The sequence below is a fragment of the Choloepus didactylus genome, chromosome 19 (genome assembly GCF_015220235.1).
Source record: "Choloepus didactylus isolate mChoDid1 chromosome 19, mChoDid1.pri, whole genome shotgun sequence".
In the NCBI taxonomy this organism is placed as follows: Eukaryota; Metazoa; Chordata; class Mammalia; order Pilosa; family Megalonychidae; genus Choloepus; species Choloepus didactylus.
In genome coordinates, this window is record NC_051325.1 from 59,992 (window position 1) to 83,073 (window position 23,082).

At 37.6% G+C, this 23,082-nt stretch overlaps 2 long non-coding RNA genes across 4 annotated transcripts in view; one reads left to right on the plus strand and one right to left on the minus strand.

Annotated features, from left to right (window-relative positions):
* Positions 1-1,059: 1,059 nt before the first annotated feature.
* On the minus strand, positions 1,060-12,108 carry LOC119515575. Its single transcript, XR_005213093.1, has 3 exons — positions 11,887-12,108; positions 2,017-2,223; positions 1,060-1,391 (listed from the first exon to the last, which is right to left on the minus strand). It is a non-coding gene; the product is annotated as an uncharacterized LOC119515575 (long non-coding RNA).
* Positions 12,109-12,174: 66 nt separating this feature from the next.
* LOC119516127 overlaps positions 12,175-23,082 on the plus strand; it is a 75,446-nt gene continuing 64,538 nt past the window's right edge. For all 3 annotated transcript variants that reach the window (XR_005213201.1, XR_005213200.1, XR_005213199.1), the window contains exon 1: positions 12,175-12,369. This is a non-coding gene — a long non-coding RNA (uncharacterized LOC119516127). The remainder of the gene's footprint in view (positions 12,370-23,082) is intronic.

Below are 23,082 nucleotides of genomic sequence, written 5' to 3' on the forward strand. Positions count from 1 at the left end.
GTCACCCCCAGAGGGTCTCTTTTGTTGCTCAGTTGTGGCCTCTCTCTAAGCCAACCCAGCAGGTATTCACTGGTCTCCCTCCCTATGTGGGACACGACTCCCAGGGGTATAAATCTCCCTGACAATATGGAACATTACTCCCAAGAATGAGTCTGGACCCTGCATCGTGTGATTGACAAAGCCTTTTGGACCAAAACGGGAGGAGAATTGAAACAAAATAAAGTTTCAATGGCTAAGAGATTTCAAACGGAGCTGAGAGGTCATTCTAGAGGTAACTTTTATGCGTTACATAAATACCCCTCTTTAATTTTTAGTTTATTAGAATAGTTAGAAGGAAATACCTGAAATTGTTGAATTGCAATGCAGTATCCTTGATTCTTGAAGGTGATCATATATCTATATAGCTTATACAGTGTGACCATGTGATTGTGATAACCTTACGGCTCACGCTTCTTTTACCGAGTGTATGGACACATAAGTAGAAAAAATGTGGAAAAAAAGTAAATGAGTAATAGGGAGGAGGGGGATAATGAGATGTTTTGAGTGTTGTTTTTACTTTTATTCTTATTCTTATTTTTAGTTTTTGGAGTAATGAAAATGTTCAAAAATTGACTATGGTGATGAATGCACAACAGTATGATGATACTGTGAACAAATGTTTTACATTTTGGATGACTATATGGTATGTGAATAGATTTCAATTAAAAAAATGAGGGATAAAAGAGGGGTATGCGATGCTTTGAATATTCTCTTTTACTTTTATTTTCTTATTTTCATTTTCATTTTTTGGAGTGAAAAAATGTTCAAAAATTGTGGTGTTGAATGCACAACTATATGATGAAACCATGAACAATTCTAGACCTTAGATGATTATATGTTATGTGAACAGATTTCAATAAAATTACATTAAAAAAAAAAAAAACAAAAAAAGTGGGGCACCAAATAAATGAGAAAAGTTCTTTACTGAAAAAAAAAAAGGGGGGGTGTTGATAGCATGGGGAAGGGGACTGTATCTGATTATTGTTTTTAAAGAGGCTATTGCCCCTGGGTTTTAAGACTTGTCTGGCATAGGAACGCCCTGGTGGATTTAAGTTTCTGAGAGATAAAACTTAGTGAGTGAATCTTTTATAGACTCTAAGGTAGGGACCTAGGTATTTCAGGACTCCTTTTGGTAAGGGCATGGATACTGTGGCCTCAGGACCATTTTTAAATCACTTTGATTTCAGCTGGATTAAAACATGGGACCTGAGCTTAGAAGCATATTCAAAGAGACATTTGGGCATTTTATTACTCACAGTACTCATTATAGTCTCTCTGGTGCACTGTTTTCTCTCCAGAGTATAAATGGCAGTATGCAGCTGCCTGTGAACCAGCAAATGTTTCCTTTATGCCTGGAATGACAAAAAGAGATGAACAAGGAAAAATCAACATCATGACTACCTAAGATCTCAACATCAAAACAACCTGCAATTACTACTCCAAGATTATGGCAGTAACTGAGAGTGGTGCTTAACAGCAAGAAGTCTGATTACAGCTGTCAACAGCTGACAGCCAGATCAAAATGGGGGAAATTGTTAAATATATTAAGTAGGCTCAAGATGGAGTCCCTCATGCTAAGCCCTCTGTTAGAAAACTGAAGCTTACCTAAGTTGCTATTTCTTGCAAGTGCCTCTTCTCCAGAACCTAAAATCTGCGAACACCCAATCATAATTGCCTGCTCCTATTTTTTTCTGTACCTTACTTCCTCTAACTCTAGGCTAAGCCAAGGAAAACTTTCCCATACCAATCAGTAAGATTATTTTTTAAAGACATCCTTGGTCTGCCTGCATAAGCCTTGTTCTTACTCTTCAGATGTCTCTTCCATGCTATAGATTGGATGCTACCTGTTTCGGTTTGTTAAAGCTGCTGGAATGTAATATACCAGAAAAGGATTGGCTTTTACAATGGGGATTTAATAACTTAAAATGTACAGTTCTAAGGCCAAGAAATGTCCCAAAGACATCAATAGGATGATACCTGGACTCTGGAGAAAGGCTGCTGACATCCAGTACACCACTGTCACATGGGAAGCACATGGCAATGTCTGCTGGTCCTTCTCCCCTGGGTTCTGGTTTCAAGGCTCTCTCAGCTCCTCTGGGGACATTTTCTGTCTAAGCTCTCTCCAAACTTCTCAGTGTTTCTCTCCGAGCATTCTGGTCTTTTTCTTTTACCCTCATAAAGATTCTAGTAAAAAGGAGTGGGTCACATCTCAATTGAAACAACCTAATCAAAAGGTCCCACCTACAATAGGTATACACCCACAGGAATGGATTAAAAGAATATGGCATTTTCTGGGGTACATAACATCTTCAAACCTGCATACCCCACCCTCTGGACCCCCAAAGACATGTTCTTTCCATATGCAAAATACATTCATTCCATCACAATATCACAAAAGCTTAAATCATTCCTGTAACAGTATTAAGTACAAAGTGCATCAAAATCAGTTACAGGTGTGATCTGCCCTAAGGCAAAATTCTCCTCTGGCTGTAACCTGTGAAACTTAAAACAAGTCATCTGCTTCCAACATACAAAGGAGGGACAGTCATAGAATGAATGTTTCCATTTCTATAGGGAGCAATTGGAGGGAAAACAGGGGTCACTGGACCCAAACAATTCCAAAAACCTGCAGAGCATATTTCATTAGATTTCAAGGTCTGAGAGTCATCTACTGAAAGACGTTTTATCCTCCGTGCTTGAGAGAGCCACAGTCCCACCCTTTCCAAGGGCCTATGCAGCAGCCCTGCTGTCTCCAAACACAGCGGTGATGGCTCCAACATCTTCAAACACTGGGGAAATAACCATGTTCTCCTCAAGCATTTGGGTGGCAGCTAGACTCTGCCATCTCCAGGGCACAGATTCAGCCCCCTCAAAACAGTGGGGTGATGGCCAAGTTCTCCTCAATCCTCAGGGAATGTGCTCTATCCTGAGGCCTGGGATAGCAGTACTCTTCCTGAAAATTGGGATGGCCAAGCTCCCCTCAATTCCCCAGGCATTTGAGAGCCCTGGGTGGCAGCATGCTTCCTGAACAACAGGAAGGAAGGCCCACCCTCTGCAAACTCTGGGGCGAACTCAAGTGTATGGGTGGGTCTGCTCTCCTGGTCTCAGGTTTCTTGGTCCCAGACCTCAGCTTCCATGGTTCTGCCTTTGACGTTATTTTTCCTTCAATCTGTCCCTGTTTTGTCCCATTTAGTCCAGGCTGAGAGTGGTTTTGTTCATACAGATCTCGCAAAAAACTCATTGGTTTTACATGCAGCACACAGGGTCCCAAGTGTCAGACAACAGGACTTTCCACAAATCCTTTCTGGATAACTCTATCTCCAAGTTTGGCTTGTCCCATTTCAGGCTGACTGGCTCCAGGTTTGGTTAAATCCTTACATGGGGCACCATTCTCTGGGGACTCATTCTCTGAAAGCTCAGAGTTCTCCAAACCATCAATTTCTGGTTTCTCTGTACTTAGCTTATCCCCTTCCTCTTGCTTATCCCCTTCTTCTCGCATTTTACTGTAAGCTGCAGGGAGAAGTCAGGCTGCATTTTCCACATTTAGTTTGGAAATCTGCTCAACTAACAATCCCAGCTCATTGCTTTCAAATTCTGCCTTCCATCCAACACCAGTATTCAATTTTGCCAAATTCTCTGCCACTTTAAAACATGGACTGCCTTTATTCCAGTCTGCAATAATACATTCATCATTTCTGTCTAAGGCCTCATTGGAAGGAACTTTAGTGTCCATATTTCTACTAAGAGTCTCTTCAAAGCAATGTAGGCATTTTGTATCAATCTCCTCACAACTCTTCCAGAATCTTCCCTGTATTCATTTATAAAGACATTCCAACATTTTTGGTATTTGCAAATCACAGCACCCCACTCTTCTGGTACCAAAATCTGTTCCGGTTTGCTAAAGCTGCCAGAGAGCAATATACTAGAAATGGGTTGGCTTTTTCAATGGGCATGTATTGGTTTACACATTTACAATTCTAAGGCCATGAAGATGTTTAAATTAAGGCATCAAAAGGAAGATACCATCTCCAAGGAAAGGTTGCTGGCATCCGAGGTTCCTCTGTCACATGGGAAGGTATATGGCAACATCTGCCGGTCTTCCTCTCCTGGGTTCTTGTTTCAGTGACTTTTTCCAAAAAGTCTCTTGGCATTTTGTCTCCTTCATCTTCATAAAGGATCCATGTAAAGGGATAAAGACCCACCCCAAATGGGCTGGGTCACATCCCAATTGAACTTAAAGGTCCCACTCACAATAGGTCTGCTCCCATAGGGATGGATTATGACCTTTTTGGGGTACATAGCAGCTTCAAACTAGCTCACTACCCAATTCATGAACTGCTTAATAAAGCTCTGAGACCAAAATAATTGATTTCTTGTGGATATTTATTTTTTGGTCTGTTGACATAGAAAAGATACAAATTCATTACTTGTTCTGATCATCTGGACTAACAGATCTCTATATGGAAAGGTCTGCTCCTTATGTAGATAAGATAATATCCAAAACATAAAACAGGAGGAATTTGAGACAGGTTTTGAGACAATGGCTAAACATGCATACACTGAAGAGAAATAAAAAGACAGTTTCTCTCTTCCTATTCATGAGTAAGTTATATATGTTTATAAAGGTATGAGGCTGATTTGGGGGAAAAATATTTTCATATAGTAACATCTTAATTTCCTCCATGCCCCAGAAAAAAATGGTTTCTGGTCCTGCACTGCAAAGAAATAAAAATAAGTGACACTAGTTTCACACAAACTTCAAGACTGTAACTGTGATAACAACCATCTTTTATATTTCAAAAAAGTTTAATATCCTATTTATCACAACCAGTACACTGAATTTTTTCCCTTAGGAGGTTTTCAATGAAATTGGAGTTAAATTAATATCACTTTCAAGGACAAGAAAGGATATGCATGACTACTGCTAGCTCTGTGTGACACATAAAAGATAAGCATCCCTCCAACAGCGCAGGCCCAGAAAGTAATACATGAAACACTGGGATGCAGGACACAGAGGTGCGTTAGGAGTACCACAAAGTAGAGTTCAGTTGCAACATAAGAAGTTGCAATCAAGTCTGGCTTTTAATCGTACTCAGTTCTCAAACAGATCTTAGGTCCCCCTCACTGACACAGCCAGAGCACTGTTCCAGAACAATGTCAAGGGGGACAAGATGGATTAAACTAGTCAGGGAACATCACTAATTCCTGATACATTAATTTACATGTTGCTAGTGGCAAAGGAATCAAGAACTCTGACTTTTTGAATATCACAAACGTTATTTACATAATAAGCAATAATTAAAGTTCTTGCCTAGGGCAAATGACACAAAATTAGGTAAGGAGGTTCCCAATCCACCACTAAGATTATTTAGTCTAACTGTAAACTAAAGCAGTTCAGAATGGTTTCTTACACATAATAAAGGAAAGTTTTGCACTAATGTTTCTCAAAAGTCAATTATATCTCCAGCTTTGGCCTCAGTTTAAAAAGTTTTATAAAATATACCTTTAGTACGTTAGAGTCAAGATAAAAAGGGAGTTGGGAGCAAGATACCCTCTATCCAGAGTCCCTGGAATAGAAAATACATTAGAACCCAGTGGGCATATGCACATTCAAACCATGGGGTCTGACATTATGAGTCTGTGCTTATTGGAAGAGAAGGATTTCTGGATCCTCAGCTATTCATGGGGCCTGCACATGGATCAGTTCTGCTGGAGGGGTTTCTGAAATGCAAACAGAATAAATCTGAATAAATCCACTTCAAGACACTTACTAATCAGACTATCAGATGCCAAAGACAAAGAGAGAATTCTAAAAGCAGCAAGAGAAAACCAATCCAGCAAATGCAAGGGAAGCCTTATAAACCTAAGTGTGGATTTATCATCAGAAATCAGTGGTATGATAGATTTAAGATACTGAAAGAAAAACCTGCCAGCCAAGAATTCTATATCCAGCAAAACTGTCCTTCAAAAATAAGAGAGAGTTTAAAATACTCACAGATAGAAAGAAACTGAGAGTCCATTAAGAAGAGACCTGCTCTACAAGAAACACTGAAGGGGGTACTACAAGCTGATAGGAAAGACTAGAAAGAGATTTAGAGTGTGCAGAAATGAAGAATATCAGAAAGGGTAACTAAAAGGGTAAAAACAGAACAAAAAAAAATGACATAAAATGTAAAGAATAAAATGGTTGAAGAAGTACTGCCTTTACAGTAATAACACTAAATGCTAATGGATTAAACTTACCAATCAAAAGACATACTCAAGCATGCACTCAAGCATGCAAAACTTGGTTGAACCTTGAGGACATTACATTAAGTGAAGTAAGACACAAAAGGAGAAACCCTAAAATGTATACTGTCTTTGACCTAAGACATTGTTTAATCCTGTTTTATCCTTATCCACAAATAAGTTATGTAGAGATAATATGTATCTACAGCAAACAATTGATAAGTTTTATAAAATTATTGGAAGATAAAAAAAAGAAAGACATAGACTAGTAGAATGGACAAAACAACACAATCCATCTATATGCTGCCTATGAGAGACTCATTTTAGACCCAGCGACACAAATAGGTTGAAAGTGAAAGGTTGAAAAAAAATATTCCATGCAAGCAGATTCCAAAATATCTGGGGTAGCTTTACTAAAATCAGACAAAATACATTTTAGTTGAAAAAAGTGGTAAAAGAGACAAAGAATGACACTATATATTAATAAGAGGGGAAACCCACCAAGAAGAAAGAACAATCATAAATATTTTTGCAGCTCACCAGGGTGCCCAAAATTACATGACACAAACAGTGGCAACACTGAAGGGAGAAACAGACATCTTTACGATAATAACTGGAGACTTCAATACGCCATTCTCATCAATGGATAGGACATCTAGAAAGAAGATTAATAATGAAACAGAGATATTGAAACAGAGATATTGAATAATATGATAAATGAACTAGACTTAATAAACATTTATAGAACACTGCACCCCACTATAGCAGGATACACATTCTTCTCAAGTGCTCATGCATCATTCTCCAGGACAGACCACATGTTGGGTCACAAATCAGGTATCAATAAATTTAAAAAGACAAAAATCATACAAACACTTTCTCTGATCACAATGGAATGAGCTGGAAAACAATAACAGATGGGGGGACTGGAAAATTCACAAATTTATAGAGCCTAAACAAGGTAATATTAAACAATCAGTTGGTTAAGGAAGAAATTTCAAGAGAAATTAGTAAATATCTCAAAGCAAATGAAAATGAGAACACAATATATCAAAAGTTACAGGATGCAGCGAAGGCAGTACTGAGAGGGAAACTTATTGCCCATAAAGTCTATATGAAAAAAGAAGACAGCTAAAACCAAAGGCTTAACTGCACACCTAAAGATACAAGAAAAATAACTTCAAATGAAACCCAGTGCAAACAGAAGGAATGAAATAACAAAGAATTAGAGTGGAAATAAATGAAATTGAGAACAAAAAACAATAGACAGAATCAACAAAACCAGAAGTTAGTTCTTTGAGAAAATCAGTAAAATTGATGGATCCTTAGCCACACTGACAAAGAAAAAAAGAGGAGATGCAAATAAATAAAATCAGAAATGGGAGGGGGAACATTACAACAGACCCCACAGAAAAAGAGCTTACAAGAGGATATTATGAGTAACTCTACCCCAACAAACTAGAGAACTGAGATGAATTGGACAACCTCCTAGAAACACAAGAACAACCTACACTGACACTAAAAGAAATAGAAGACATCAACAAACCATCACAAGTAAAGAGATTGAATCAGTAACCAAAATTCTCCCAGCAAAGAAAAGTCCAGGGCCAGGTGGCTTCACAAGTGAATTCTAACAAGCATTCCAATACGAATACCAATTATGCTCAAACTCTTTCAAAAAATTGAGGGATGCTACCTAACACCATTCTATGAAGCCAACATCACCCTAATACTAAAGCCAGTCAAAGATACTACAGGAAAAGAAAACTTCAGACCAAACTCTCTAATGAATATTGATGCAAAAATCCTTAACAAAATACTTGCAAATCAAATCCAGCAGCCAACGTCACATTTCTTGATAAGGCATCTACATATTGGGCGGTGTGAACTTTCTGAACTAGGGCAGTGGTCGCGGCCGCAACCGCCCCTATAATGCTAATTAAAGCTGTGATACCTACAATTATTGCTCCAATAATTCTTTTTTGACGTTTGAGTGCATAATTAACTTCCTGTAATGCCTGGAGGCCCGGGCTGTCATACCAAGGTCCATCAGTTTTTACAGGTAACATGACAAAAGGTGGCTGCTTTAAAACTAAAATTGTTGCATTATGACCAATATTACTTATGCAATTAGTAAGGAGACAATGCATGCAAGAAATTGTATATACATTATTTTCATACAGCATAGTTAAATGACTGTCTGATGAATCCACTAAAAGAAAAAAAGGGGCTTGCACACAAGCCTGTACATAGAAATGTTGAGATTGTGAGTTGGGTGATAGTGGCCTAATAAAGGCAATGGGTCCAGCGGCAGCTAATAATTGCCATAGAAATTGCTGAGGAAAAAACACTTGGTTTTTTCGCCAAGTCAGGATTCCATCCACCCATCCTGAGGAATATTAAAAGGCAACTGAATTTTCCCTGGGTTTAGCGGGGCGGCGCTCTGGGTGCCCATATTCCATTTGCCCGAAATCTATGGGCAAATCTTTCATTTTGGGAGCAGAGACAGACTAATCAGTAATTTTTTCATTGGTTTGTAAAGGCCTGTATGCAACTCCCACAGGGAAGACACAAGTCATCCATGGGGGAAAACCATGGTCAGGGTCTACAAACTTCCATAAAACATCTGTAGCCGGGGGACAAGGAGATAAGAAAGCTGGGGGTGAATTAGATGAAATTGGGGTTTCTAAAATGGCATTCGGAACGCCAGGTGCTAGCATGGACATGGTCCACAAGTCACTATTAGGATTGCGGACCGACATTAGGGGAGGCTTGGAAACAGACCTTTCATGTGGTCAAGTATACTTGGACCTAGCTTGCATCATAATACATCCTGCTCTGGGGAAGTGAGAAGGGCTCCTTGTAAAGCAGAGGGGGAGTGTATCAGACTTGCCCATGAAAGTGAAACTGGCGTTCACTTGCTTCCTAATGTGTGATAAAGAGGAACCACCTAATAAAGCAGTGTCATTTACAAAATTTTACCCCAGGTATGCAAGGGAGGGTCAACAAAAGAAAATCAATTAATGTAACACGCAACATTACCAAATCAAAGGGGGAAAACCACAGGATCATCTCAACTGATGTAGAAAAGGCATCTGAGAAAATCAAACACCCTTGCTTGACAAAACACTTTGAAAGATAGGAATTGAAGCAAAATTCCTCAACATGATAAAGGGCATATGTGAAAAACCCACAGCTTCATGATACTCAATAGGGAAAGATTGAAAGCCTTCCCTCTAAAATCTGGAACAAGAAAAGGATGCCCAATATCATCGTTGTTATTCAACATTGTGCTGGAAATTCTAGCTGGAGCAATTAGGCAACAAAAAGAGATAAAAGGCATCAAAAAAGGAAGAAATCAAACTTTCACTCTTTGCAGATGACATGATCCTGTATTTAGAAAATCCTGAAAAAACCATGAGAAAGATACTTGAGCTAATAAACAAGTTCAGCAGGATACGGGATCAACACACAAAAACCAAAGGTGTTTCAATACAGTAGTAATGAGCTATCTGAAGAGGTAATCAAGAATCAAATTCCATTTACAAAAGCACTAAAAGAATCAAATATTAGGAATAAACTTAACCAAGGACACAAAGGACTCATACAAAGAAAATACAAAACAATGTTAAAAAAAAAAAATCAAAGACCTGAATAAATTTAGTGACATTCCGTGTTCACGGGTTGGAAGGGTAAATATCATTAAGATGTCAATTCAACCCAAACTGATTTACAGATTCAACACAATACTAATCAAATTCCCAACACCTTACTTTGCAGATACAGAAAAACCAATAATCAAGTTTATTTGGAAGGGCAAGGTGTCCCGAATAGCTAAAACATCTTGAGACACAAAAATGAAGCTGGAGGTCCTACACTTACTGACTTTAAAGTATATTACAAAGCTACAATGATCAAAACAGCAAGGTACTGGCTTACAGATAGATAAACTGACCAATGGAATTGAATTAAAAGTTGAGAAAAAGACCCTGTCATCTACAGCCAACTGATTTTTGATTAGACGGCTGAGTCCACCCAACTGGAACAGAACAGCCTCTTCAAATTGTGCTGGGAGAACTGGATATCCATATCCAAAAGAATAAAAGAGAATCCCTATCTCATGCATTATACAGAAATTAACTCAACATATCAAAGACCTAAAACATTAGAGCTAGGACTATAAAACTCTTAGAAGAAATTGTAGGGAAATTTCTTAAAGATTTTGTGGTAGGAGGTGTTTTCTTGAACCTTACACCCCAAAGCGCAAGCAATGAAAGAGGAAATAGGTAAATGGGATCTCTTCAAAATTGAGTACTTTTTGTGCATGAAAGGACTTTGTCAAGAAAGTAAAGAGGCAGCCTACTCCATGGGAGACAATATCTGGAAACTACACATCTGATAAGGGTTTAATATCCAGAATATATAAAGAAATCCTACAACTCAGTAACAAAAAGACAAACAACTCAATTAAAAAATGGGCAAAAGACATGGATAGACACTTTTCCAAAGTGGAAATACCAATGGCTAAAAGGCATATGAATAGATGCTCAACTTCACTAGCTGTCAGGGAAATGCATTTCAAAATCACAGTGAAATCTCATTTCACACATACTGGAATGGCCATTATCAAAACAGAAAACTACAAGTGCTGGAGAATGTGGATGAACCCTGATGACATTATTTGGAGCGAAATAAGCCAGAAAGAAAAGGACAAATATTGTATGGTCTCACTAATGTGAACAACTATAATAAGCAAACTCTGGGGGCTAAACTCCAGAACATAGATTATCAGGAGATAGAAAGAGGGTAGGGATTGGGCAATTGGCGGTTAAGGAGCATAAAATATTTAATAAGGTTGACTGTAAAGGTTTAGAAATGGATAGCACAACACTGTGTGATGGCTTTGTGTAATTAACAAAGCTGACTGGAAGTATGGTTAAAAAAGTGAGACTAGGCCGTGTATGTCACCAGAAGGAAAGCAAGAGAAGAAAATGTGAATGCACAGGTGACAGTTTTGGGGTGACTTGGCATTTCTATACTCTCATTTTCCACCGTATGAAGTGGGAACAATAAGAGCACCAACCTATTACATAAGCTTATAACCGCTGATCCTGAGACCCCTGAGGATGACTATCAATGGCAACTTTTATTAATTGATAGAATTTGTTATGTTGCTTAACCTCTTTGACTAAGATTGCTCATCTATCAATGTGAATAATAATTATGACTATCTCCTATGTAATATTTTGTGAGAAATAATGAGTTACTACATTTTAAGTACACAGAACTTTGTTTGATGTACAGTAAGGTTTCAAGTAAGATTTATTATGACCTGATAACCCTCCCATGCTTTCAAAGGAGAGCTTAACTCTCCTTTGGGAAGTTTTAATCAAATTAGAAAAATATATGCAAATTGATAAGAACCATAAGGAAGAAGTGAAGTAGCAATCCAACAGACCTACCTATACAAGTAATTCTAACCACCTAGAATATGTGAGATTGCTCACAATATTTTAATACATACTATCTTTTTTAAATCTTGATGCATTAGTATTAAAACATCAAAATATCTACAAGTTAGTTTTCACTGATTGAAAATAAATAACTAAAACTTTTTACCTGGTATCCGCGGGCGGGTGCTGCCAGCTTACTTTGTCCGTGAAGAGCCGTGTGGGTTCACCGCGCCTCTGGGAAGCCCTCCGCGCCCCAAGCCGGATCAGCGACCCTCTCCTACTAGCCGAGGGGTGTCCGGGGGAACAGGGGACTCAAGGGAGCCACGGTCACCGCCACCATCTTCCGTCCACCCCGTAAGCCCCAGGATGCTGCTCCCTCTGCGTTCTCACGCGATCTGAGCACTGGCGGCAGCTCGCGGGACTATGGAACTATCGCGATAACAGGCCTTTCCCTCTAGCGAAGTGGAAGGAAAAAGGAATGTGCTTCCGTTATTTTTCAGGAACCGGCTTCGGTTGTTTTCCACTCTCGGGGGGGAACCGCCGACCCCTTCGGGGCTGAAGGAACCCGCTCAGCCTCAGAAGCCCGTCTCCTTAACCTACCACGACGAGAAAAGTGACGAAAGAACCGCCATATTTCATCGATTTTAAGGTGCATAGTCTTTGCATTTTTACATCTCTAAAAAAGTCAGGATGTGTCTAACAGTGAATGGTGTGTTCTTGCTGAATTGCCAGCATTTTCTCTTTCCAAGGGACTCAGGAAAGAAGAGTGCATCTTAAAACTGATGGCATGGTAGAGTCAATGAAACACAGTATGCAGTCAGAGTCGCCTTCGTTGCTGAACTGCTTTTAAAAGGCTCAGCGTGGTCACCCGTAATTTGGAAAAGCTGCTCTGGGCAATTGCCTTGTGGTGGACCCAGTCCCAAGCTTGGAATTTAGTTTTTCTACCCAGGAGAAACCAACTCTGTAAGCTTAAGCACTCGAGATTGTTGGCCCAGTAAAGCTGAACAAAGGGGCTTCCCCAGTTGGGCAAGTGTCTTTTCAACCCTGGCAAAAGTTTAGACTTAAATATAGAAAACTTCTTGTTAAATATGGTAAATTTACTTCTTCTAACTCCTGAGACCCCTCTAATATAATAGTAAAGGGTTTTTCTAAAGGCAAGAACCCATGAGAGCAAAAAGGTGGGAATCTTGGGAGCTGGAGCTAGGTGTACGGTGGTCGCTGCTTTAGAAGACGGGCATGGAGGACAGGGTACGTGAGAATGCAGCTAGAAAACGAGGAGACTCCAGACCTCTCTCCCTACGGTGCTGCTGGCAGGCATGGTCCCCTGACCCAGCAGGGACTAGGAAATGAGATCCAGGAGAGGAGCTCAGAAGCCGAGCCGACCGCGGGCAGAGGTCTGTTCTGAGGCTTCTTGGAGCGGAGGTCTCCTCTCTGTAACAGCTCCCAACTCAAAAGAAAAGCCTGGTTGTTAGGGGTCCCACAGCCGAATGGCTCAGCCAGATCTCGACCTCAAAGCTCAGCAGTCCCAGGTGTTGGAAGCGTCTCACTGGTCATGCGACTGAAAATCCCAGTGTCTTCGGACACCGGAGTAATAACGTGGGAAATAACGAAGGAAGAGGGACTCAGAAGGAACAGAGATGATTCTTACACATATCTCCTGGGCTTATATATTAAGGATTTTTCTGGGGTATTTTCCTAGTAATAGAATTGCTGGGTTATGAATACTGCGTTGTTCAGCATCATAATTTAATACAAAATTATTTTTCCAAAATGATAGAACCACTTCAAACAGCAATATTTAATACTTCTTGCTGTTCTATATCTTTTTTTCATTTTCTCAATCTGTTAAGTGTAAAATGGTATCTGGTGACCTTAATTTACATTTCTCTGGTTCTCAGTAAATCTCAGCACGTTTTGCTATGTTTATGGGCCTTTCATGTTTCCTTTTTTGGTGACATACTTTTTCATGTCTTTTTCTTATTTTTCTCCTGTGTTGTCTTTTTAAAAAGGAGTTGTAATTCTTAATGTCTAGATACTAGGTTAGGTGTCATAAATATCTTATCCCAGTTTATGACTTGCTTTTCACTTTACAGTATCTTTTGATGAGAAGAAATTACTAATATTAATGTACTAAATTTTGTGAAGCTTCCTGTTTGTATACTTGTCTAATTTCCAGCAATCTTGTTAAGCTCCCTTATTCTAAAAATTTATCTGTAGACTATTTTTGGGTTTTAGATATTAATTTAATCTCTGCATAATGGTAATCTCTGGTTAACTAAATGTCTTGGCTGGGACTTCTAGAAAGAATTGTTTATCAATAGTGATAATGAGCTTTTAAAGAGAATCCTAGTGTTGCTATAGATGTTTTTTGCAGGTGTTTGTTAAAGAAGATTCCTTTTTATTCTTGGTTTGTGAAGAGTTTTTTTTTTTCTTTTTTAGTTTTCATTTTTATTTTGAAAACATATCTTATTTTACAGCAAATCTGCAAGTCTAGTACATAGAGCTTTTTTTCTCTCAAGCATTAGGAGTAAGTTGTACATCCTCACTCCTAAATAGTTTATATTTCCTGTAAAACAGGATATTCTCCTATATAACTGCAATGCAACCATCAAAATCAGGAAATTAACATCAAAAGAATGCTACCATCTAGTTCTCAAACCTTCAGATTCCACTCATTAGCTCAAAAATGCCCTTTATAGCAAAAAGAAACAATTCAGAATCAGATTTTGTGGCTTGTCATCATTCTTTTGTCTCCCTCAATCTAGAAGCACTCAGTTTTTTTTTTCCTTGACTTTCAAAACCTTGACATTTTTGAAGATCACAGCCATTTACTTTGTAGAATGTCCCTCACCTTGTGTTTGTGACACTTCCACATGATCAAATTCAAGTTACACATCTTTGGTAGAAATATCGCAAAAGTGATTAGAAATCTTTTCATTGCCCGCTATCAGGTGGAATGTGATTTCTGTTTGTCCCTTTACTGATTATCACTTTGGTCACTTCATTTGAAGTGGTTGTCTACTAGGGCTGTTCATGGTAGAGTTATTCTTTTTTATGGTAATTGATAATTATTTTATGGGGAAATTCATTTAGACTATGTAAATATCCTTTTCCTCATCAAATATTCTATCTGTCCATCAACTATCTATATATCTATCTAATCTGTGTGAACTCATGTCTTTTATTTCATTTTGTTTCAGAATGCACTATTCTTATTGTTTATTTTGATGCTTGAGTTGATCCATATTTGGCTGGTTACTTCAAGCTGGATTCTGTGTCCTTTTAATGTGTCCTCATTGTGCTTTGAGTATTTCAAAAGAAATTAATAAATGCTGAGTTTCTTCAGATGCTTTTCTGCCTCTGTATAGATAGGTGATCTTGTGGTTTTTCTTCCTTCAATCTGTTGCTGTGGAGAATTACATTAATTGATTTTTTAACAGTAAGAAAACTTGTTTTTCTGGGCTAACACAATTTTTAGACATTGCTGGATGCAATTTGATATTGTTTTGTTAGGAATTTTACATCTCTGTTCATGAATGGGACAGTAATTATTGTTTCTTCCACTTGGCTCATTATCATATCAGATTCATTCTTGCCACATAGATGTAATTGGAGAGTAATTTTTCTGTTCTGTGGTTAATTTTATGTAAGATTAGGACTATTCCCTGAAAGTTTGGTAGAATATCAAAAGTACATGTGCTTTAGTATAGATGATGGATCCAAGTGAGTATTGTTTTCCAAGGAATGAACTGATCTCAAGATTTTTAACAAATGTTTAGAAAGAGTTTTTTTAGTTTTAATTTTTTTTTTTTTTGAGAGAGAGAGAACCTAAGACAGTTTTATATAAAATAATTATTTTATTTTCTTTATAGAGTCTCACTTCTGGCTACAGTAGAAATGTAGCTAGTATGCCCTAGGATTGTAATTTTTATGGAGCATCTCTCCCCTTCCCAATCTTGCCATCACCTTCTTTTGATTCTGAATACATTTAGTCAGGGAGATTAACAGCATGTGGTGATACTGTGTTTTCAAACAAACGAACAAAATCATTGGCTGACTCCTGTGCTTTGGGATTAATAAGTACAGTTCTTGAAATCAGTGAACTCTGTCCTGAACTGGGAAATGAGACGATGTACTTGGTCTATATAATTTGTGCCTGTATGGGGAAGCACTGCTCTTACCCAGGAGAAAGTACATTGCGTTTAGTAGCTGGGTACAGGGAAGCCATTGAATTGAATGTTCCATATGAATAAAATCTATTCAAAGTGTATTTTGTAGGAAATTTGTCTTCAGTTCAATTGAGTGTGTGTAGTGTGTTAGGAACACTGCTACTGCTAGACCCTTGCTACCTAAGTGTGTCTTAATATGAATTGAGAATGTGTATGTGTATTTCATTTATTTTGGTTTATAAAAATAAAAGTTGTCAATAGTTTCAGAATGTACCGTGTTTATGCATATTTAAGTATAAAGACACATTTGCACATATTTACTTATAGTTACCACTTTGAAACCTGTCATGTCACATCTTTTGTTCTCAGATGTTCAGAAACACCTGAAAATATTTAATTTGGGTTCAAGTGTTTATCTTTGATTGCTTACCATATTTTTGACAAGTTTTTGTAGTATCTTTGGATCTTTATAGTTCATACACTTTGGGAGTCTGTGTATCTGGAGAGACTTATGATTTGCAGGGAAGCATTTTGTTGCTCTGTTAAAATCTCTTGTAGTTTCATTTTAAGAGTTAATTATTAACCTAAGGTTAATCTTATGCCTAGATAATGGCTAAAACTCTGAAATTATCATATAACTCTTGGTTCTTAGGTAAATCAGATATGTAAACTTAGTAACTTAGGTATGGTGATTCTATTTTCCACTTTTCAGAAATCTCTAACTGAAGTAATCTACTTTGGTTATAATAGGGCTGTATTTTGGAATCAGTGAACATGGACATTATCACATAGTGATGTCACATGTGTAAGTTTTCTTTCTCTAAAATAAACCTGTGGTTTTATGTTTTACTTTTAAAGAAATTATCTATGTAATACAGGGGGTCTAACAGTTTTCTTACATATTAAGGCTCAATTTTAATGTGTCAAATTGCCCTTTTCATGAAGCAAGGGAAGGTTAATATCGGGTAGGTAGTTAAGGAATTCAGTTTTATTTATTTTTTTCCATGTTTTGGGATTGTGCATGCATGGTTAAGAAACTGCTAGTGAAAGGGGGATTTAACTGCAATGGCTATATAAATCTCCTACAAATCTATTAATTTGAAAATTAATATCAAGTATGTATATTTTTATTTTTATTTACTGCCTCTTAATTTTGGAGCAATACTTTTTATATTAATTTAAGGTGCATTTTTACATTTTCTCTGGATATAGAGTTTTTTCTTGCTTGATTAAAGCATTTATTTTTTTCTTTCTAGGCTACCTCTATGGAATGGCTATTGGAAATATCAAGTTATTTTTGTTTTAATTTTTCTTTTGTAGGTTATCCAGGGAGGTTTTGGTTACACACTGGTCATTGGATAGGCTTTCTTGTGAACAAGGGAATTGTTTTGCTTAATAAAGACTGAAAACACCTGGGCTGTTATATAGGCCATCTAAACCCTGTACAGACATTTTTAAGACTTATAAAACTATAGTCTTAAATGCATTTATTTATTCGTCTATTCACTGTGTACTACCTGCTTTGTGCTTGGCAGTGGAACGCATGCTCGAGATACAAAACTGAACATGGTCTAATGGGAGATGGGAACAATTACTAGCAATTACAGTACAATGTAATGGATGCTATGGTAAAACTAAAGTACAAGTGCTGCAGGAATTCACAGGGACAGCTTCTGGAGATGACTGTTGAAATGAGAGCTTAAAAAGGGGATTGGGTCAGCCAGGATGTAAGCGAGCAGGAAAAAAAATGAAAGAGCCCAGGCCCCATGTTTATGGAATCTGCCTCCTCACTGAAGGAAGACAAGCCTGTTAAGGAATGGATTCAGATTAGAGTGACCATTGTCATTTCTATCACAGCCTTATGTTGTACTGGGATAATAAAACGTACTGCAGAAACAGTTACTTCTAAATTAGAAATAATTTAGTTGTAAGTTTAACACTTCTACAATTTTGTAACATTGATAAAGGACACATGTTAAGGCCGACCAGCTCGTCAGAAGTATTTTCCATGCACCATTTTCTATTAGGACAATTTCTCAGTATATTCCTACTTTCCCACATCCCTGTTCCTGTCAACACTCTTTTTGGTAGAAGCCTAATGCACTGGAAACTATGGATAAAGTCTTTCCAATTTACAAATTATATCTGACTCTATCAGTAGTGATTAACAGACCTTCACTCTGGAAACACCTTCCTGTTTTAGCAGAAAGTAGCATTTCAAATCATGGGCTCTAGTGTCAGACAGGTCAAGGGTCAAGTTGTAATTGCCATATTTTACCTGTGAGATTTTAAGGCAATTTACTAAATAAAATGCACTTGCACAGAGTGGCATTGGGCCCAATAAATCTTGGTTCCTGTGTCATCATTGTCATCATTGTTGCTTATTGCTGTGAGAGGATGTTGAATTTGTCAAATGCCTTTTCTGCATCTATTGAGATGATCACACGGTTTTTCTTCCTTAGTTTGTGAATATCGTGTATTACATTAATGTATTTTCCAATATTAAATCAACTTTGCATTCCTGTAATAACTCCCAGTTGTGTTTTGTCACCCTTTTATATGTTGCTGGATTTGGTTTCCTAATATTTTCTAAATACTTTTTTGTACCTGTGATCATGACGGATATAGGTTTGTAATATTTTTTTCCTGTGATGTCTTTTCCTGGCTTTGTTGTCAGGATAACACTGACTTCAAATGGTGAGTTAGGAAAGATTCCCTCTGAAAGGGTTTGCAAAAGATTGGTGTTATTTTTTCTTTAAATATTTGTTAAAATTCTTCAATAAAGCTACCTGGCTTTAGGCTTTTGTTTGTAGGAATATTTTTAATTGCTAATTCAATACCTTTACTTGTTTGCCTTCTTGAGTTACTTTTGGCAATTTCAGTCCCTCTAGGAATTTCTCTGTTTCATCTGTATTGTCTGGTTTGTTGGCATGAATTTATCGAGAATATTACTTTATCATTCTTTTAATTTTTCTTGGGTTATTAGTGATATTCCCCCCTCTCATTCCTGATTTTTATAAATTTTGTCTTCTCTTTTTTTTCCTTTGGACCATCTAGCCTAACACTTAATTTCTTTGGTCTTTTCAAAGACCACTTTTGATTTCATTGATTTACTCTATTATCTTTCTGTTTTGTGTATCATTGGTTCACCTCTAGTCGTTATGAATTCCATTCTTTTGCTTGTTTGGGGTTAATTTGCTGTTATTTTTTCTAGTTTTAAGAAATGTTAGATTGCTCTCATGAGATTGCTCTAATACAGGTCTTTAAAGCTGTATATTTCCCTCTCAACATTGCTTTAGCTGGATTTCATCGGTTTTTGTTATGTTTTGCTTTGTTCTCACTCAGTTCAAAATGATTTCTAATTTCACCTGTGGTTTCTTTTTTGACTTATAGGTTATACAGATGTATGTTTAATTTCCAAATAATTTGAAGTTTCCTTAATTCCTTTCTGTTTTTGATTGCTAATTTGATCCCATTGCATTTGGAGAACGTTCTCAAGTATTTAAAATTTTATTGAGAGTATTTCATGGCTTGGCATATCACCTGTTTTGAATAGTGTTTAACTTGTGTTAAAAAAAATAAGTTCATTCCAGTGAGTGGAGTATTCTATACATGTTAGTTAATCAAATTGTTGATAGTGTTTTTCGTGTCTTCTATATCCGTGCTAAATTTCTGTCTAGTTGTTATCAGTTATCAAGAGTGACATGTTAAAACCTCTGAAAAAACAAACAAACAAAAAAAGCTGCAATTCTTGAGTTGTTTATTTCTTTCCAATTCTGTCAGTTTTTGCTTCATGATTTCAGGGCTCCGTGGGTAGGTGCATACATTTATAATTGTTAAGTTTTCCTGATGAATCACCTGTTTTATCATTAGGAGTTTCCCTGTTTGTCTCTAGTAATATTTCTTGCCTTAAAGTTAACTTTGTCTGATAGTGATTACAGGTACCCTAGCTATAATAGTTACTGTTTGCATGGCATATCTTTTTCTATCCTTTTACTTTCACCTTATTTATGTTATTGAATCTAAGTTGTCTCTTGCATACAACATATATTTAGAGCTTATTTTTATCTTTTTTGACAATATATGCCTTTTGGTTGGAGTGGTAGTCCATTCATATTTAATGTAATTATGATAAATGGGTGCAGTTATGGTTTCCATTTGCTATTTTTTCCTGTCTCATGGTTATTGTGTGTGTGTGTGTGTGTCTGTCTGTGTGCGTGCATGTGTGTTTGTTCCTTTGTTCCTCCTTTCTGCCTTCTTTTAAACAAATATTTTGTTTTGCTTTACCATTTCCTCTGTTGAGTTTTTACCTACATAATTTTTAGTTTCTTAATGGTTGCTCTGGAATTACAATATTAATTTTAATTTTTCATGGTCTACTTCAGGCTAATCCTGAAATATTATGTCTTTTAAAGAAATTAGGAGAAAAAAAGTATGTTGTCTTCCATAGTTACCCACATAATTACCATTTTTAGTGCTCTTCATTCATTCCAGTGGATTTGAGTTACTGTCTGCTATCATTTCCTTTCAAGTTAAAGGATTTCCTTTAGTAATTCTTGGAAGGCAAGGCTGCTAACAATGGATTCTCTGAGGCTTTGTTTTCAGATTATTAGTGTCAGATAGGAATGCCATTGATGGCAAACCTGAAACAGGTAGTGTCTTCAAAATTTATATTCAGGGAGAGATTTTATTCAGTGAGTTAGCTGTTACCTAAATGATATATTCTTTAAGGAATGAGGAACATGTCTTCATGCCAGTACAGGTATTGAACAGTCATTGCTTTATCGATAATTCAAAATCCAGATCTGCCATTGCCTTGCTTGTGAAACTTTTACATTAGATTGAACATGAGACTTATTTAGTAACCTGATGATTTGATCAATTCATGTAATGAGGATGAGGTATGGGATGAATCATTTATGCCAATAAATCCCACGCTGCAAATAAATCAAAGGATGATGTACATGACATGCTTGCTTAAGGTATAAACCAAAACCAGAAAGTGACTTGAAACACCAATCTAAATATCTCAAAGTCTGAAATGCTTTGACTCAGTTAAATGGGGTTAGTTTAAGCATCTTCAAATTTTGACTGCTGAAATACCAAAATAGTATATTATTTGCTCCAAAGAAGTGATGAAATTTAGGAAAGTACCCAGAGGTTTGAATTGTTTTGAGATATATCTATTTAAAATGAAAATATTTGGAAATAATTTTGATAGAAGGCTTAACCAAACAGCGTAGAGATTTGAACCTGATCTGCATTTTGTTTACAGTAAGGGCAATCATACAATTTAAAATCCTTCTTGATAATCCCAGCGCTTGTGTCATCTCAGGGTTGTCATCTAGTGATTGTCTTCTCATTCATGTTGAAATTTTCTGAGTTCTTGGTCTAACAAGTAATTTTCCATTGTACGTTGGACACTGAGTATTATGTTATGTGACCCTAGAATCTATTGATACTTCTCTTTTCCTGCAGTCACCCTGTTGAAGTGTAGTATTCAGGTCCAGTTGGAGGGAGATGTTCAGCTCCCTGCTGGGCTTACCTGACACTGCCCCAGCATAAAATAGAGCCCTGGGTGGTTCCGCCTCTCCTCACCCTGCTTCAACCCTATCTGGTAGCTGACTGGTGGGATGGAATGTTCAGCTCCATTCTTGGTCTTGCTTATCCCCGGAGGGAGCAGGTAGAGGGAAGGGATGCAAAGGGCTTTCCAGCACTTCCTTGCCCTGAGTTATTCCACTTCACTGTAGCTGTGTGAGGGTGGAAGTTCAGCTTCCCAATAGGCCCTGCTGATACCACCCCTACAAAAGCAAAGCACCGCCTCCTGCTGCCTCACTCTGGCTTGTTTGCCAGCTGGGGTGAACATTCACTCCTGGTTCAGCCCTGCTGACAACTTGGGCAGCTTTTCCTTTGTTGTTTAGGCATGTAGGTCTTATCAAAAATGTTTTTGTTGTGCCTTTTCCTGGTCATTTGGCAAGAGGGACAGGCCTCTTTGTCTGCACCTGTTGGTTCTGGGTTGTGGGCTTCTCTAGCACCCCGCTTAGGATATATGGGAGGTACTGTGAACTCACCGCCACATTTTCTCTCAAGTCCTGAGATCTCTAGCCAAGTCACTTTTTTCTTTCCATGACTCAGGCCTTTCTTATATTTGTTTGTTGTGTGATATTCAAGGTTTTTTTTGTTATAAGAGGGAGGACTAATGAGGAATGGGACTAATCCATCTTAACTGGAGCCTGAAGTCTGATAATTGGATTTATCAGACAAACTGGGCCACTTTTCAGAGTGAAAGAGTGTGATTTCTTAATGTCTGAACAACAAAACAGAACATATGGTCACCACATCTATAGTCCTCGTTCTGAAACAGGAATCACTTTGTCACTTTCACTCGAGTTCCACCCACCTTTTCAAGTGCCCAACACTGCCAGATAGTGTTGAGCATCTTGCTCTATCCTCTTGGGCACTAACTGTGGGATTTCCATTTAGTACTTGTCCTCCTCTATGGTTAAAGCCTGCAAGAAGGGCCAGGGGTTAGAAAACTGGATGTAGGGAGGGGGGCTGTCGCTAGCCTAAGCCTTTTTCATTCCTGATACGAGTTTGGTCATCAGTGTCTCCAGCATTCTCTACCCTTGGTGCTCATTTTTTGAGGCAAGGTATTGTTCTGGCCACAGATCTCGTCTTCCAGGGCTCAGAAATTTCTCTTAATTTTTTTCTTTTAAGCCTTACCTCCCTATTCCCTATCCCCATCCCGCTCCCCATTAATCTATACTTTAGATTCTTACTTTGTGTCTGTCTTATTTCACTCAACATGATGTCGTCAAGGTTCATCCATGTTGTCACAATTATCAGAACCTCATTCCATTTTATTGCTCCATAATATACCACTGGGTGTTTCTACCACATTTTTAATTAATTGAGATTTAATTTGCATACAGGAAAATTCACCCTTTTGTGGTGTATGAACTGAGTTTAACAAACACTAACTGTCATGAAACCACCACTACAATCAAGATATGAAAAATTTAATGAACTCCAAAATTTCCCTTGTTCCTCAATATCAGTGCCTGGTTTTTATTATTAGCGTTAGGCTGTCTCATAAACTTAGTTCTGAAGTATTCCCTCCTCTTTTATTTCTTTGAAATGGTTGGGGAAGATTATTATTTTTTCCTTAAGTATTTCATAGATTACAGGACAGA